Source organism: Piliocolobus tephrosceles, chromosome 5 (assembly GCF_002776525.5).
Source record: "Piliocolobus tephrosceles isolate RC106 chromosome 5, ASM277652v3, whole genome shotgun sequence".
Taxonomy (NCBI): domain Eukaryota; kingdom Metazoa; phylum Chordata; class Mammalia; order Primates; family Cercopithecidae; genus Piliocolobus; species Piliocolobus tephrosceles.
In genome coordinates this window covers 71,852,905-71,870,651 of record NC_045438.1, presented here as the reverse complement: position 1 = coordinate 71,870,651, position 17,747 = coordinate 71,852,905, and positions in this window count along the sequence as shown.

Here is a 17,747-nt window from a genome sequence, read left to right as displayed (position 1 = left end):
GAAGCTGGGGCCTTAGCCAGACCAACCTTCCGTGGGGAGTTTGGCTTCAGAAGAGCAGGAAAATACACAGGGTGCTCTCAGAATGTTCCAGGGTTCCAGGGTTCTCAGCTATGTTGCTGGAAATAAGTCCAGAGGCTTTGGTTCAGTCAACAAGGGGTGGAACACACTGGAAAGATAGCAGACAAGCATTGGTTCTGCTTTTGGCCCCAAACCTGTTCCCTCATTTTTCAAGACAACTTAGGCATAAAGGGTTCAAGGTGTGTGTGTGTGTGTGCTGTTGGTACAGGGGGAGTGGTCGCTAGAGGAGGGGGCCCTGCCTGGATGCATTGGGCCAGGGAGGTCTAGGCCTCCCCTCAAGTGGTTAAGTGCTTCCTCTTGTGCGGGGTCAACGTTATAATATAGCTTTGTTGATCCTTAAGCACTTTTCTCATGTTTTTTATGGCTCCATCCTGCATAAGAAAATATTTTAAAATTAAATTTTTCTAACTGCATTGGTAAACAGAAGAGTGTAATCCAGGTTGGTTTCATTATCATATATTCATTATTTTACATATTTATTTATTTTTCTTCTGATGATAAAAGAAATAAACATTGAAACATTTTTCTCAGGCCGTAAAACTACATGGACCCCGGCACTGTGACTATTGTGTGAAATGGGTAAGTCAGTGCTGCTCCTGGGTACACCTGGGATGATGTGGATGCTGGGCATGCCTTTTCCCAGCCGTGGTTCCTAAGCCCCTTTCAGAAAACTGGAGAGAAGTTTGGGATGACGATCTCTATCTGTGAGTCACAGCTCCATTTCTGGAATGAAACTGTTCGTCTCCTCAGGGCTGCACTGCAGAGTCCCTCCACCCTAAAACCAAGTGGAAAATCCAGACAGATTAGGCTACCAGCACCATTTCTTATCTTAACACCTGACCTACTTCAGTCATTTTCCTTACCTAGAAATCCAGGTTATTAAGTGAAATACAATCTCAAAACACTATGCAAACCAAGCAAATGGATCTTGGGCTACCAGTTTATGTCTGCAGCTATACAACTGCTTAGCTTCTTATTACTCTTCCAGAGTTTCAAGCAAACGTTAAGAGTTATATTATACACACCATTCTGCACCTTGATTTTTTATTTCACTTTCCATGACAGTATACAGAAAGCTTCTTCATCCTTTCTTTTCTAAACATCTGTATAGCATTCCAGGAAATACCAGTATAAATTATTTAACCTTTCACCCACTGAGGACATTTAGGTTTGTTTCCCATTATTGCTATCACAAACAATGCTGCAGTGAATAACACTGTGCACATGTCATTTACCTGTGTACAAGTACACCCACGGGACAAATTCCCAAAAATGGAGTTGCTATATGGAAGGATACATGGATTGCACTCCTGATAAACATTGCTAAAGTGCCCTCCATGACAGTTTTGCCAATTGACACTAATCAGCAATGTGTGAGGGTAACTATTTCCCTACAGTCTTGGAATGAAGCATACTATTAACTTTTTTCCCCAGTCTAATAGATGAAAATTGACTTTTAATTTTTTTCTGTTATTAGGGAAGCTTGGCATATTTTCCTATGCCTAAGTGCTGCTGCTTGCATTTCTCTACTGTAAACTGTCAACCCAAATGATTTGAGGGTGGGGGCCCTCTTGGCTCTGAGGTGGGTAAATCCTTGGGTAGGAGGATGAGGTGGGGTCTGGTTTTAAATACAGTTGAACCTTTCTTGAATCCCTGGGGTGAGCTCACTCGTCAACACTGGGAAGTGGAGACAATGAGAAACACGGGTTCAAGGTTCTAGAGTCATCTACCAACACTTTTACTCACATGAAACATTTAACATTCTTTCATAGAAAACACAGAATAAGATAGATATGCAAATATAATTCTAATGTATCTTCATTCAACAGATCTCCTGTCTAATTATAATCAATTATATTGTACATATGTTAAAACAGTGGTTAATTTCTGGATTCTGTATGTTTTGAAATGCAATTGTCCCAAGTTGATATTTGATCAATCTGTTTCTTTATTTTACCTACAAACACATGGGAGACTTTACCACAGAAACAACTCAAGCATTAACATATGCCAGCCAATCACTTCTCGTGATTTGAACAAATAACTTGGAGGAAACAAGGGGATAGATTCATCAGCAGTTTCACAGGAGGAAAAGCCATAATAGTCTGGTTAAGAATCTAAATAAAAATGATACGTAGGAGAAAACAGGGGAAAACAAGTGCACTGCAAATCTGCAGCCCATCTCAGTTTAGATCTGCTTTGATATTTATTTTAACTCCTGGAGATCTGATAACTAGTTTGTGAAGATACATCTTGTACCATAAGCCATTGTGTATTCTCCTTGAATAATCAAAAGTCACAGAAAAGAAATCTTGATAGCAATGTGATTGTTTTACTCCAAGCCAACCAACAATATAAATGAGTATTAAAATTTTACATTAACTTTCCTTAAAACTTTTGATTTCCTATTCATTTTAGGGCCTCAGTGCTTTGGAATTATAGTATAGTTTTATATCAGATGGACTCTCACTTTCTTTCTCCCCCAACCCCATAAGAAAGACATGATAATGAGGAACTATTCCAGCAGGAGGAGCTGGTTTAGAAACAAATGGATTCCATGGCAACTCCTGACTCCACATGACTTCTAATAACTGACATTTCAGTTGAAAATTGTCTGTCTGTTATTCTGCTCAATGCTGGTGCTTTATATGGGGTTTTTCCTAGTTTACATCTCAGAAATGGAACGTTAATCTCCAGTTTCATGAATAAACAGCGGCAGTAGCAGCAGCAGCAGCAGCAATGTGTCACCACCTGCAACCGTAATGTGGCCAGTGATTTGTCAAGTGTTTCTGTCTCCAATTTTCAGACCAGCTCACAGAGGTGAACACTGAATAGAAAATATTCAGAGCTGGTACCACATAGTGTAGAAAATCTGGAAGGTGTGTTCCACTGCAAATTGACAGAGAGAGTCAAATGTTTTCATTCAACTCAAGACAATGCATGCAACAGGCCCCTGACAGCAGGTTGTGAATGTTGGGCTTTGTTGAGTCAGACACCACTGCACTGGAAGAGGAAAACTAAACAAGGATAAAAATATCTGGTGTACCCCTGTCTTACTTAAAACTCTCTATTTTGTCCCAAGGCTGAGTGATCTGCTGATCTCCCAATGAGTACTGGCACCACTGTCATGATGATAATTAAGATGATAAATGTCATGATGATAAATAAGAAATGTGTACAGGACAGGTTTGTAAAACCTCATGTGTAAGTATTTTATAGATTTATAGTCTAACACAGAAAGAAAGTTTGGTCACAAATGAGTCAAGGGATCACTCTTGGAATCACTGTAAGTCAGTGATGGATTTGGGTACAAAAATGATGATGAGCTGAGTGTACTTTTGAGAGCTCCTTCCATAGCTTCTGGATCTTACTGAGGAGGTTGTGTCTCATCCATGCAGGTAAGGGCTGAAATTCAGCCCTGGCTCAGTCCTGTGTCCCATGCAGAGGGGGGGTCTTTTTCTAATTTGCACAAAGGCACTGTATAGTCTAGCAACGGCCCTCCCAATACTATCCTCCTTGCTGATTCAGGGCTCATGTGACACACTTCAAAGAATGTTTGTCATGATGTATTGGAAATAATCTTGCAGTCGTTTCAGTGCTTAATGGGTGACCAACAAATAACATTTCATTCCCAGCAAGTATAAGAATAGAGTGACAGAGCAAATTTGTTTAGTGAGGGCATATCCCAGAGAAAGTAGAGAATGAAAAGAAATGCTACTGTGAGGAAGAAAAAGAGATGGACACATGGAGGTGGGGAGCACCGAGGAGAAAGTTTTACAAAAAGATTGACATCAATGTGTTTAAAATGGTTCCAAAATCTATTGACCAAATTCAGGGGGAAAGGCTTTAAAAAGAGCCAAGTATGCTTATTTTGAAAATTGCATTAGACAATTAGCATGTGCATTTTTAAAAAGTAACTTAAATATTACTATTGCTTTGACTAATTGGAAATTTGAGAAGTATAAACCCAGTAAGAACTCTTGCTGTTTAGCAATGTTATCAGCTATCAGTTCTTCAGTGGCCAGCAATGCTGTAGTTTATATAGGACCTTCGCATCTTTTTCAAATGAGCTGAAACCTGACCAGTGAGACAGCAGATTTGAAATGCCTGTGCAGTGACCAGAATGTGATGGGTGCTCACTAGAGGAGAGTGCTCACCTCACTTCCCACTTGCTCTATTATTTCAGCATGAAATGAGTTAATTGGAACTTCTGTGAGTAACTGTCTACATTCCCGAGAGGATGGGGACAGAAGATATTTCCCCAGGTTTCCAAAGGGAAGGCTGAAGAACAGAGAGCTGAGTAGCTTACCCAAAACCACATAAGAATAATGTTCACTCAAGTAAGTATTTTTGGGCTTTCCCTCAAAAAGTGAAAAAGACCAAATAAAAAGAAGTTAAGGTTAGATGTATTGGAAATAAGGAGAGTAACCCCAGGGGAAAACATCCCAATGGAAAGTTGGCCTGGATTTCTTCTTGAAACTTTTTTCTTAACTTTTTTTTTTTTTTTGAGATGGAGTCTTGCTCTGTCGCCCAGGGTGGAGGGCAGTGGCGCCATCTTGTCTCACTGCAAGCTCTGCCTCCTGGGTTTGCACCATTCTCCTGCCTCTGACTCCCGAGCAGCTGGGACTACAGGCACCCACCACCAAGCCCAGCTAATGTTTTGTATTTTTAGTAGAGACAGGGTTTTACTGTGTTAGCCAGGATGGTCTGATCTCCTGACCTTGTGATCCACCCCCGTTGGCCTCCCAAAGTGCTGGGATTACAGGCGTGAGCCACCGTGCCCGGCCCTTAATTTCTAAATTTGGAAATAATTACGGATTTACAGGAAGTTGCAAATAAATGTACAGGGAATTCGGGTGCACCCTTTACCTTGCCTACCCCAGTAACATCTTGCATAACCACAGTATGTATAAATACCAAGAAAGTGACATTGGTACAATTAACAGCGCTCATTCAGGTTTCTCCAGTTACACTTGTACTCGTGTGTGTGTGTCTGTGCGCGGCTGTGTGTGTGTGTCCGTGTGTGTGTGCTCATAGTCCTATACAGTCTGATCACATGTGTAGCTTAGTGTATCATCACCACAATTAAGATACAGAATTGCACCATCACCACAAGACTCCCTTATATTAGCCCTTTCTCTTTCCCTCCATCCTCATCTCTAAATCCTGGACACCACTAATCTCTTTTCCATTGATGATTTTGTTTCAGGAATGTTATGTAAATGGAATAATATATAATGTAACTTTTCGAGATTGGTGTATTCACTCAGCACCACCTCTTGAGACCAGTTCATATTGTTACAGGTACCTTTTTATTTCTGAGTAGTATTCAATGGTATGGATGTTCCACAGTTTTTTTAACGATTCACCCTGTTGAAGAGCATTTGGGTGGTTTCCAGTTTTTGTATATTATACATAAAGGTGCTATGAGCATTGCTGTACAAGTTTCTGTATGAACGTAAGTCTGCATTTCTGTGGAACAGATGCCTGAAAGTACAAATGCTGGGTGGTATGGGAAGTCCATTTTTGGTTTTAAAAGAAAAAGTAAAACTATATGTGTGACTGTACCACTTTACATCCTTACCACCACATATGAGTGATCCGATTTCTCCACATCTTCACTAGCATTTGATTTTTTTCTTTTTCTTTTTTTAAATCATATCTCTCTCTCTCACCCAGGCATGCTGCAGCCTCGACTTTCCAATCTCAAGTGATCCTCCCATCTCAGCTTGGGACTACAGGCATGCACCGCCACGCCTGAGAAATTTTTGTATTTTTTGTATAGATGGGGTATGACAGGGTTACCCAGGCCGGTCTCAAATTCCTGGGCTCAAGCAATCCAGCCGCCTCGGCCTCCCTAAGGGCTAGAATTACAGATGTGAGTCACCGTGCCTGGCCAGCATTTGACGTGATTTTTTATGTTAGCCATTCAGATATGTCTGATATCATTGTGGTGTTTGTTAGTTTACATCTTCCTAATGGCAAATAATGTTACATACCTTCTCACGTACTTATTTGCCATCTCTGTATCCCCTTTGGTAAAATGTCTGTTCATGTTTTTGTTCCTTTTCTAATTGAATTGCCTGTGTGGTTTTTTTACAGTTGAGTTTGAGATTTTATATGTATTCTTTGTTTGATTTGTGATTTGCAAATATTTTCTCTCAGTCTGTAGTCCATCTTTTCATCTCCTTTACAGAGTATTTCACAAGCAAAAGTTTAAAATTTTGATGATGTCCATTTTTTCTGTTTTTTTTTTTTTTCTATTTGAAACTTATCTTTAAAAAGCAATAGGACAACATCATCCACAAGGGAATGACTCAGTGTCAAAACCACAGCTTTCTGAACCTATTTCACCATTGCAATGGAGAGAGGAATGGCAATTCCAATTCAACAGATATTTATGGAAGATTTTTTTCAGTGAACAAAACAGTAAAGATCCCCACCCATGTGGCATGTAAATTCAAATGGGGGAGGTAGGCAATGAACATAATAAAGTTAATTACATAACAGGTAAGAGGGTTGTAAATGCTCTGGGAAAAGAAAAAGGAGAGCAAGAAGTATAAGGTGTTGGTGGGGGATGTTTGCAGTATTGAATAAGGGTATTAGAAGGGCTTTACTGAGAAAGATAAATCTGAGCCAACTTGATGGAGGTGAAGGAGTTAGTCAAGTGGATATCAAGAAGGAGAGGACTGCTAAGACCCTAATGTGGGGTGTGCCTGGACGATTCATGGAGTAGCAAGAAGGTCAGTGTCCATGGCAGACTAGAGACGGGGAGGAGGATAATGTAGGAGAAGAGAATGTAGGTGCAGATCACATAGGCCCTTGGAGGTCACCCTAAGGATTTTATGAAGTGAAGTGAGGATACGTTGCAGAATTTTGAGCTGAGGGGTAAAATGATCTGACTTGTTTTAACAGGGTCACTCTGGCTGCTGTGTTGACAGTAGTTTGAAGGAGGGCAGAGCAGAAGCAAGGAGATACCTACTACAGGGATCCAGTGGAGGGGTAATGGCGGCTTCAACCAAGTGAGAGCAAAGCAGGTGGTGAGAAGTGGCTAGATTCTGGATGTATTTGAAGGTAAATCCAACAGAGTTTTCGGTGAATTGAGTGTGGGGTGAGAGAAAGAGGAATAAGGAAGACTTCAAGATTAAAGCTAAAACATAGGTCCAGGTGCAATGGTTTACACCTGTAATCCCAGCACTTTGAGAAGCTGAGGTAGGAGGATAACTTGAACCCAGGAGTTCAAGACCACCCTAGGCAACATAGCAAGACCTTATCTCTACAAAAACTAATTTTGTAAAAATTAGCCGGGCATAGTGGTGTGTACCTATAGTCACAGCTACTCAGGAGACTGAGGTAGGAGGATACCCTTGAGCCCAAGAGGCTCAAGTGAGCCATGATTGTACCACCGCACTCCAGGTTGAGTGACAGAGGGATACTATGTCTCAAAACAAAACAAAAAAAAGTTAAAGCAGAATAAAAGTGGCCCAGAGTATAGGTTGTGAATAGAAAGTTAATGAGAGAGAGGTGGGGTCAATAAAAAGGCAGTTCAGCCTTTGTGGGAGGTAATTTAACAGTATTTTTTTTAAAATTCAACATGCATATCTATGATTTGGTCCAACAATTTTTTTCTTTTAAGGAATGTATCTTTCAGAGATACTGTACATGTACACAGAGATATATAAAAGCACTTCACTACAGACCTGTTTATATTAATGAGAAAGAGAAACAACCTAGACATCCACCAGTAGGGAAGGGAATGGTTTATATATTATAGTACATTCAACTATAAACCCCATGACACGTTAAACTGCATAACATATGTCTAGTTAAAGCTCTCCAAGTTATACTGTTAAATGAAAAAAGCAAGCAGCAGAGTACTACATGAATTGGGCAAAGAAAATTCTCTCTATATCCACACTTACGTATCTACATATATGTAAATACTTAGGGATAAGCCTGGGATGATACATGGGACAATTTTTCAAAGGAGCAAGGAATGCATGAAAAAACACATTGTACCCTCTTTATACGTTTAAACAGGCACTCAATATTGTCTTAATTAAACACATTTAAATGAGTATACTATATCAAAATCTTTTAAAAGTAGGGTAGAAGAATTATTTCTTGCCGGGGGTGATGGCTCACACCTGTAATCCCAGCACTTTGGGAGGCCGAGGTGGACGGATCACCTGAGGTTGGGAGTTCGAGACGAGCCTGACCAGCATGGAGAAACCCCATCTTTACTAAAAATACAAAACTAGCTGGGCATGGTGGTACATGCCTGTAATCCCAGCTACTCGGGAGGCTGAGGCAAGAGAATCTCTTGAACCCAGGAGGCGGAGGTTGCAGTAAGCCGAGATTGTGCCACTGCACTCCAGCCTGGGCAACAAGAGCGAAACTCCATCTCAAAAAAAAAAGAATTATTTCTTGTTAATAAAGTCTTTTTTTTTTTTTCCACTCTGTCACCCAGGCGGAAGAGCAGTGGCATGTAAACATAGCTCACTGCAGCCTTAAACTCCTGGGCTCAAGTGAACCTTCTACCTTAGCCTTCTAAGTAGCTGGAACTGCAGATGTGAGCCACCAAGCCTGGCCACTGTAAATTAAAGTCTTCACTACTTTCCTTAGAGCCCCAGGGGATCCTGACCCTCACTCTGGGAAACAACTCCCCTTTCACGATGAGAGAGTAAGGGTTGGTTAGCTGGGGTGAAGGGCAGAAATGAGAGAGTCCAAGGTCATTCTATTTACAAAGGCTCTAGAAGAACCACTGGGGCTTTCCTGTGAGTGATACATCTAAATAATTAGTTATTCCTACCCCCAAATCCTAGATCTCTTTGTCGCTTTCTGCCTTACATTGAGATAGCATAAAGTGGCAGACAGAGACAGTACCTGGACTCTAAGGAGCTGGGCTCCAGTCTGCCACTCCCCCCGGTGTCTCTGAGATTCTGTTTTCTTATCTGTGACATCAGGGACAACAGCAAAAGTCAGATGAGAGCTGTTGCTGGAAGTGTGTTGCGGGTGGAAGGCTCCCAGCTGTTAGCACTCTCAAGGCAAGGATATGTCCTTCCCACTCTAAACCAGGGTGTGCTATGTTGTAAGAACTCTGAAATGGATCCTGAATATATGCATTTGGTGCAATTTCATGAGGTATTCTTGCAGATGAATCAGACTAAGTATCTTGTAAGATTATTACGTGTTTTTTTCATTTAAAAATTTTTTGAGAACGTTGTTTCTGGATCCATTTGGATTTCTTGTTTTCTTTCTTCAAATTTCACTTTCATCTCCATTCCCAGTGACATTTATTTGCAAGGACACTCAAGGACAGAATGACAGCAGTACAAGTTTGCCACCTATAGGTGGACATTGTCATTACAAGTGTTTTTCTGTGACCCAGACAGTGGTCTAAAAAAACAAACAAAACTCAAAAACTAACTAACAAAAAACCAGTCATGCACAAAACACCCCCGTGACTTTCATTTCAACTTTACTCTTCGCATATTTGCTCTCATTATTCCCGTAAGTGTTGGTGTTAATTAGGGTCACCGGCAAGGATTTTTGTAACTACAAACAGGTGTAACTTTTGCTCTGTAAGGATTTGTCTTAAATGTTTTATTATATTTTCCTGTCTGATCAAGGTAGATTGGATTTGATATAAATGTTCTGTTTCTTCAGAAAATGAACAAAAAACAGATCTAGATCACTCTGCCTTACTGCTTGTAATACAAGTAAAAGCATGGGCCTGTGCAAGTATAAAATGTGACACAGACTCTTGAGTAGTGCTGGCCAGTGGACAAAGGAACACAGGCCTTATTTTATCTCTGAGCTCCACCAGATCATGGCCTGACACCTGAGCATCTATTTGCTCATCTATAAATTAAGTGCTGGGACTGAATTTTCTATGCAGTTCCTTCTAGCTCTAATAAGCTAGACTCGATGGGCTGAAGTAATTATAATAACAAGGATTTCTAGCATTTATTAAGGCCTTACTAGCTGTCAGGCCTGGGCTAAGCATGATCTCATTTGATCTGCATGGTAAACCTATTAAATAAGTGACACTATTACAAGCAAGAAAACTGAGATTGAGGGAGATTTAGTAACTTGCCCCAAATTATAAGAAAGTATGTGCTATGGTCAGAAGTTGACCAGTGACTACCTACTGAGCCCAAAATGACTTTAGGCGCTATAATATATATCCCAATAAGTGCCGTTCCCTTTCATATAGTCCCTTCGGAAGCCTACCCAGATATTCTAATAATGTTGCCATTACTATGTTTGGATCACTGTTTTGGACAGAAAGTAGCCCAAACTGATGGGCTAATTTTTTTTTAAGAGACAATGTCCTGCTCTGTTGCCCAGGCATGGTATAATCTTGGCTCACCCCAGCCTTAGCCTCCTGGGCTCAAGTGATCTCCCTGCCTCAGTCCCTTGAGAAGCTGGGACTACAAGCATATACCACCATGCCCAGCTAATTTTTAAAAAGTTTTTGTAGAGACAGGATCTTGCTATGCTGCCCAGGCTGGTCACTAACTCTTGGTCTCAAGCAATCCTCCCACTTTGCCCTCTCAAAGTGCTGGGATTACAGGTGTGAACCACCATGCCTGGCCAAGGTGAGCTAATTTGAATTAAAACAAGAAAGTTGGCCTTAGTGATGTTTGGCCATCTCCAAAATAGGCACGTGATTAAGCCAACTAGTATTTTTTTTATTTATCTACATCCAATGTATGCTGAGCACCTAATTCTTCATACAGATGGAGACAAAAGACACAGGGTCTGTAAGACAGGATGTGCTGTGTAGTGAAGATGTGGGAATTACCAAAGATCATGAAAGGGAGCCAGGCATAGTGTGCCTCAAAGGAGGAGTGGAGCATGGGCAAGTCAAGGCTTGGGGTGTGGGAAAGTGGAAGAGCTGGGAGAGTGCAGGTAGGTTTAAACAGAGAAGAGAGTTGGTTACTGGAATCAGTGAGAAAGAATGCTGAAGTCTGGGTCCCAGTGGAGGAGGGCCTTTTGTGCCAAGCTAGGCATTATGAAATGCCTTGAAAGCCCTTGGTAATAAGGAAATGCTCAGTGCAGGGCTCTTGGATGGCCCTGCCTGAATCTTCATCTCATCTCTGCTCAGCAAGTCCCCTGGGTGATGTCCTTTACCCTCAAGGTATTAGCCATCACCCTAGTCTGTGGTTGTAAATATTTCTTTTTGGCTTTGAGCCCTCCGGATACTCCAGACCTGCATTCACATCGCATGCTAGACACATCCACTGAATGATTGTTTCCTTTAGGGTCCTCAGATTCAGCATGGGTGGGCACATAAAACTAATATGTTCCTCCTGGGTTTCCTATTTCAGTTCATGGCCTCAACATGATCAAAGTCAACAGAATCATCCCCTGAATGACATCGTCAGATCTCCCATCTTGCTCCTTCCCTAGACCCCACCAATCCCTGAATCCAGTCGTCAGTGCAGCTTCCTTGGCTACAGCGCACAGATTTTGGAGTCATACAATGAATTTGAATTTGAATCCTGACTCTATGTGGCTATATTATTAGCTAAGACATGTAATCGGACTGAGTCACATTTCATCATCTGTAAAATGGGTAAGATGCTGATCTACAATTTAACCGTAGGAATTATATGAGATACTGATATAAAAGAACCCCTTCCCCTTCAGATTCATTCTCTACCCTTTCTACCCTGCTTTGTGCCACAGACACCGAACCCATGCAGAGACTCCAGAGGGAAGTGGGGTTCCCTTCACCTTCTCGTTGGGTTTAATCAGTGGGTAACCATTGAGAGATGGGGGAGAGAAAAGCTGGAATGTTCATTGCCTCATCCTCTTCCTGCCGTGGCTTTTACAGTGATTATATTTTTCTAGGTCTTGACTTTGACAGGCAGTCCCTCTTCTATAGCTATGGCTCTCACCAGTTGAGAGAGTCCATCTTTCTCCTTTTAGCTTTCAGACCTGGGGCAAGATCTGACTTTTGCTAGTCCCTCAGTATTTTGGCATCCTTTGGTAATATCTGAATCCTAATCCACTTCTGTATACAGTTCTTTTATTAAACTCTTCTCAGTTAAATTTTGTGCATATGCCCATCTGTTCCTGTTGGAATCTGGCTATGACAAGGTGCAAAGGACCTTTTGGAGAAAATGATATGGCACGGACCTGCAGGATGCAGGATGGATGGCAGGGATGAGTTCCATCCAGAGAAAGAGTACCAATGAAGGACTGGGCTATGACAGGCAGCAAAGTGAGGGTGGAAATGAAGGACAGGTATAGATGTACTTTCTTTGCTGTACAGAGTGCCTGCTCTTGCCACAAGCTACCTTGTCTAGGTGACACATCTGTTCATTATCTGCTTTCAAAGCCCAATGCTACTTTTAAGTAACCAAGAAATCAAAAAATAAATTTGAGGAATTGAACACCTGAAGGGCTCCCATAGCTCCAACAAAGCTGTAATCTTGTTTAGCCAGCTCCAGTCCTGTCCCAAGCCTAGCTGTAGCTGATCTTGTGTTTAATCAGGACTATAGAAGTCTCTGTTTCTCTCCCACCAAAAGCAAATATTTACCTTTCGTATTCCCGTAACACTTCACAGAAACTCTGATTTAGAACTGACCATGTTAACTTTGAGAGCAAGGACAAATCGTCTGGGTTTGGCTTTGGTCCCCTAGTCCCCAGCATGCAGAGCCAGCTTACTTTACCCCAGCTCTGTGGAAGCTCAGTTGAGGGTCTAGGTTGAAGGGTGACTGGAGTAGGCATGGATGAGAATAAAGGGCAATGAATTGCAAGCTGTTGCAAAACCCACGTCCATGGTACAGGAGGAACCTGGTGGACCTGCATGCTTGCCCTTGTCAGAATGTCACAGCTCACAGGGCAGGAGGGAAGATTGGCGTTCTCACCCCAGCTGCCTGTATGCTTCTCAGCCCTTAGCATAATTTTGACTCTGCAGAGGTGCACAATAAATGTTACAAAGGTAAGTAGAAGACATCATCCACTGTTTATGCTCTTGAATTGGCCAAAAGATTGTTTCCAGAAGAGAGATATTGGAATGTCTTATTTTGGAAAAGCAGCCATACAATTTTTGTTGTGTTGTGTTTCGTTTTATTTTGTTTGAGACAAGGTCTCACTCTGTTGCTCAGGCTGGAGTACAGTGGTGTGATCACAGCTCACTGCAGGTTTAACTTCCGGGCTCAAGCAATTCTCCCACCTCAGCCCCCCAAATTCCTAGGAGTACAGGCATGTGCCACTATGCCTGGCTAAATTTTTCACTTTTTGTAGAGACGGAAGTGTCCCTATATTGCCTGGGCTTGTCTTGAACTCTTGGCCTTGGGTGATCCTCCCACCTCAGCCTCCTGAAGCACTGGGATTATAGGCATGAGCCACCGAACCAGGCCAGCCATACAGTTTTGAGTTTTATCTTCTTGTCTCGTTTGGGGATTGTTAAGAATAATTAATAATATACACTTTTATTTGAGCAGGATCCATGATAGGTTCATCAATTTGTTTTCATAGGGCTTAGAGTATAATATAGTATACATTCATAAATTTGGTCTACTCTTCCCCACCACCTGCAATAGAACATTTGCAGTTTTTCATCTGCCCTTTGAAGTACCTACCACAGATCCATTCCCCTGAGACATAAGCAGCTCATTATAAACCCCAAGATGTAGGTGGAATGGCTTAATCTAGGTCAACTAGAGAATTGGGTAACTCAGTCAGTACTGAGTGTCTGCATCTCACAAAAGATGTCAACCTATGGCAGGTACCTTTCCCATCACAAACTTGCAATTTGGCTTAAATGAGACTTTCCTAACTGAAGCATACTTTGCACTTCATTCTCTTACTTCTGGCTTCATGTGCTTCCATCCCAGCTTCTACTTCTGTGGCAGAGAAAAATCCTGCCCTGGAAAATGTGTGGCCACAGCAGGAGTCATCGGGCAGGACCCACCATTGCACCCTGCACATCCAGCATGGATTTTCTCCTTTGTCTTTTCCCCTGGCTCTCACTGACTGCCTTTCAGGACTAGGAAATACATTGTAAAGACTGCTCTAATTGATTCCTGGATTAAAAGGGATGGTCTGAGAATGCTGCGATAATCTCAAGAGGAGAGTGAGACCCTGTCCCAAGTAAACGCTTTCCTTTTTGTTTTTCATGTTTTGATCTTATGAGCCTTGACTAGGCTCAGTTAAAAACAATGGCAGCCTCTTCAAAGGGGAATACCAAGCCCTTTGAATGGGCTAATTCTGCTCCAGGTTCCCGCCATCTACCCGCCCTTGTCAAGTGACAGTAGAAGTCAACAGGTGGTTGTCCAAATATAAATGAAAAGGCTTAACTCTAAAACATCGCTGTCTGAGGGGATTTTTAGAAGACTTTACTCTGTGGTTTTGGCAGTGACCATGTGTTTCTTTGCCAGCACACAGAGAAATTTGACCTGTGTCTCTTAGGAGTTAGAGATTTTCATCACTACTATCCCCACGCTAGACCTATCAACCCCTTCTCCACCCCAACAAATCAGGAGACTCAAAGATGAATAGTGAAGAGAGAGAGAAAGAGAGAGGCTGAAGAAACAGGGGATGAGAAATGGTACAGGAATGCTTAGTGAGTCTATATTTTATTCCCTTATTAAAGTCACATTTGTATGTGTCAGAAACAGAGGATATTTTGATGTGTGAGCAGAGTGGGAGGAGAGGTATTTTGCACAGATTTCTCTCAATAAATTTTTCTTTGTGCTGACAATACAGTGACAAATTAGTAGAGTTATCTATATAAACAATGTATATTTCAGTTACCACCAACTTCTGAAGCAAAGATTGAGAAACAAGCAACAGAGGAACAGAGGAGGGAAGGCCCACAGGCTGTGATCTTTCCAGTTACCCTGAGTCTTCTTTGGTAATTTCCCTTTCGTAGGCAGCCAACCACCAGAAAATATTGACTCCAGGCAAAACTTATTTTCCAGAGTAGATTCTGTTGTGTTTCAAAGTTGCAGCAAATTTGTCAGTAGAAAGTGCTATATACAAATATTATTGAGAACTTAGGGATTCAATTCAGAATCTTACTTTGTATTCTCCAACTTCCTGAGCAAGTGATTCACTTGATACTACTTTAGAAGAATAACTGCCTTCACTTTCCATTTTGATAAGCCATCCTGAGTGGTTAGTGATGTCAAATAACCACCGAAAGGGATAAATATGACATCTTTTTCTAATCTAGAGGCATAAAACTTTAATTATGTAAATAAAAGAATATAAATGTCAAATTCAATTTACATACATTAATAAATTATATGAATCAAATAAAAATACCCAGGTAAGCATCAGTGACAAAGGCAAACACTTACAGTAGGTCAGCATGGCATCCATCATCCTCCTTGTTCATGGGGTGGAAAACCTCTACCCTCAATTCCAAAATATCGGGTTGGGTCAGTAGGTGGAACACTCACCCTTAGGAGCTGCCATCCAAAAGACTCTGTGCAGGCTGTTCCCTGTGCGTCTTAATGGAGTTTTCTAAGATGCCTGAGGCTCCTCCTCTGAGTGTGCTCCTCCGTTATGGCCCAAGGGAACACACACCCTGGTTTAGCCTGATGCCAATTTCAGACGGGCTCATGACAGCTGACCTCTGTGGAACAGGCACCCCTGGTAGCCTGGGTAACTCCACTGTGTTCCCAAACACTCAGCTAGGATCCCATCTCAGCCTGCTGTGGCCTTAGCATGGAGCAGGGAAGATGCCCATGTACGTTCTATTCAATTGAATTTAAAGGGCAGGCTTGGACCACGGGGAGGTGCACAGATGCTCCAAAGGAGTCCAGAGAGAACATCATTTCTAAATAACTTTATCCCTTTTCTTCCCATAGGTACCAACATAGATCTTTCCCCAGAATATAGAGAAATTGCCACAGGAACTGAGCCAAAAAGCGTGCATAAACGCTGTGGGTGTAGAAAAATTTTGTTCCTTGTCTCTTGTGATGACATGGCAGAGATTAGCACTTGATAACCTTGATGGTTGTGCACTTCTGAAGTAAGTAAAAGTCTCTTAATGAGCTCCTAAATTAGAGAAGAAAGGAGGCCCATCTAACCTCTACATGTTATTGGAGTCAGAAACATGGTAAAGCTACAACTTAGCGCTAATCTTAACAGCTTACGAATGCCAGAAAATACTGTAAACTAAAGAATAAAGCTGTCCAGCAAATCCACAGTGGCCTTTCTACTAGCTAATTAGTTCTGGGAGTTCTAAGAGAACTAATTGTCCACACTAGAAATGAAAAAAATTACTGATCCCAGGTGAAAGCAGAAGTAGTATCATGAAGTCATAAGTGTCTAATTACAAGTTTTTGAAAAGCAGCTAGCAAAAACGGAATACTGAGGTTTAGGCGCAAAAAGACAAAGGAAGCTTTTCATAAAGCTAAGTGAACACCATTATCTTGGGAAAGAAAACACCTATTTTAACAAGGCTACCATTGTGCAAAATACACTTTCAAACTTCTCTTTGGGAACTGGTTTTGAAATCAATGACTATAGAATCTCAGTCTCATCTTATTTGACCAAAGCTGTTTTTACCTAAATTGATCACATTGGTTTTGGGCCATTTCCAAAAATTAAATTTTCTTTCAAAGAACAAATGTTTACCACTACTGAGGAGAAATATCCCTCAGGTTCTGAAAATAATTCTGAAAGGGAGTTTTTTAAAAACTTGTGGCAATAATTGCTTTGGAGATGATTACATTGGGGAAATAAGAATAATTTGAATACAATTTTGGGGATTTGCTAAAAGTCAGATTGTATTATAATTATCCCTTGTAAATTTAAGTATCTATATAACCAAATTCAGGAAAGTCTTTTTAACTAAAGGAAGTTTGTTGAAATTTGTACAATTCCTTTTGAAATATAAGAGAAAAAGAAATCTTTTTCCTTCCCCCTTTAAAACATACTGGCATGTTAAGAATTTTGCTTTCAGGTTCTTCATCTTCATGAAAATAACTTATATCACCTGCTAAATCTGTAAGTGTTGGCCAAGAAAAATTATCTCCCTATACTTACTTTTCACTCTCTTTACTCTCTGTCTTCCACAGCCTGTTACAATCTTTGACTTCTCAATTTTAGAAATTTTAACTGATTTTGTTTCCTTGAAATAACTTTCTTGATGATAGTCCCTAAGCTGAGAAAGTAGGGCCCACTTGGGACAAACAGAGATAACAAGCCCTAAAAGGAATCGAGGGAAGTCTGAAGTTCTGTAAGAATCTCCCAGATACCTATCAATGGCAGTAATGTGGGAGCAGAATTGGCCTCAGCTCTAAATCCTTGTTCCTTCATTCCTCCCAAACTTCCACACCATTGTCCTGTCTCTGAAAGTCACATTGATGTCTCTGGAACCACTGGAAAATTTTCAGAGCCCCAAAGTTTTCCAAAGTGCTGACTTACGAAGCTCGGTTGCTTGGTGTGCATTTACAGAATTTTTCCATGGGTTTTCTATTCACATGGTGAGGCAATTGATATGGATGAAGTGATTGTATAAAGCTCTGACCCTTGCCTCGTTGTGAAATAACCACACAGATCATTCACACCTGGGACCTCACGGGGCATTTGGGAGAACCAACTGGGATGGAATAGGAAGACAGGTGGTGATGATTTCCTGCAAATAAGTAAATAACATCTTCAAGGGATTCACACAATCTACTTAGAATCCAGTG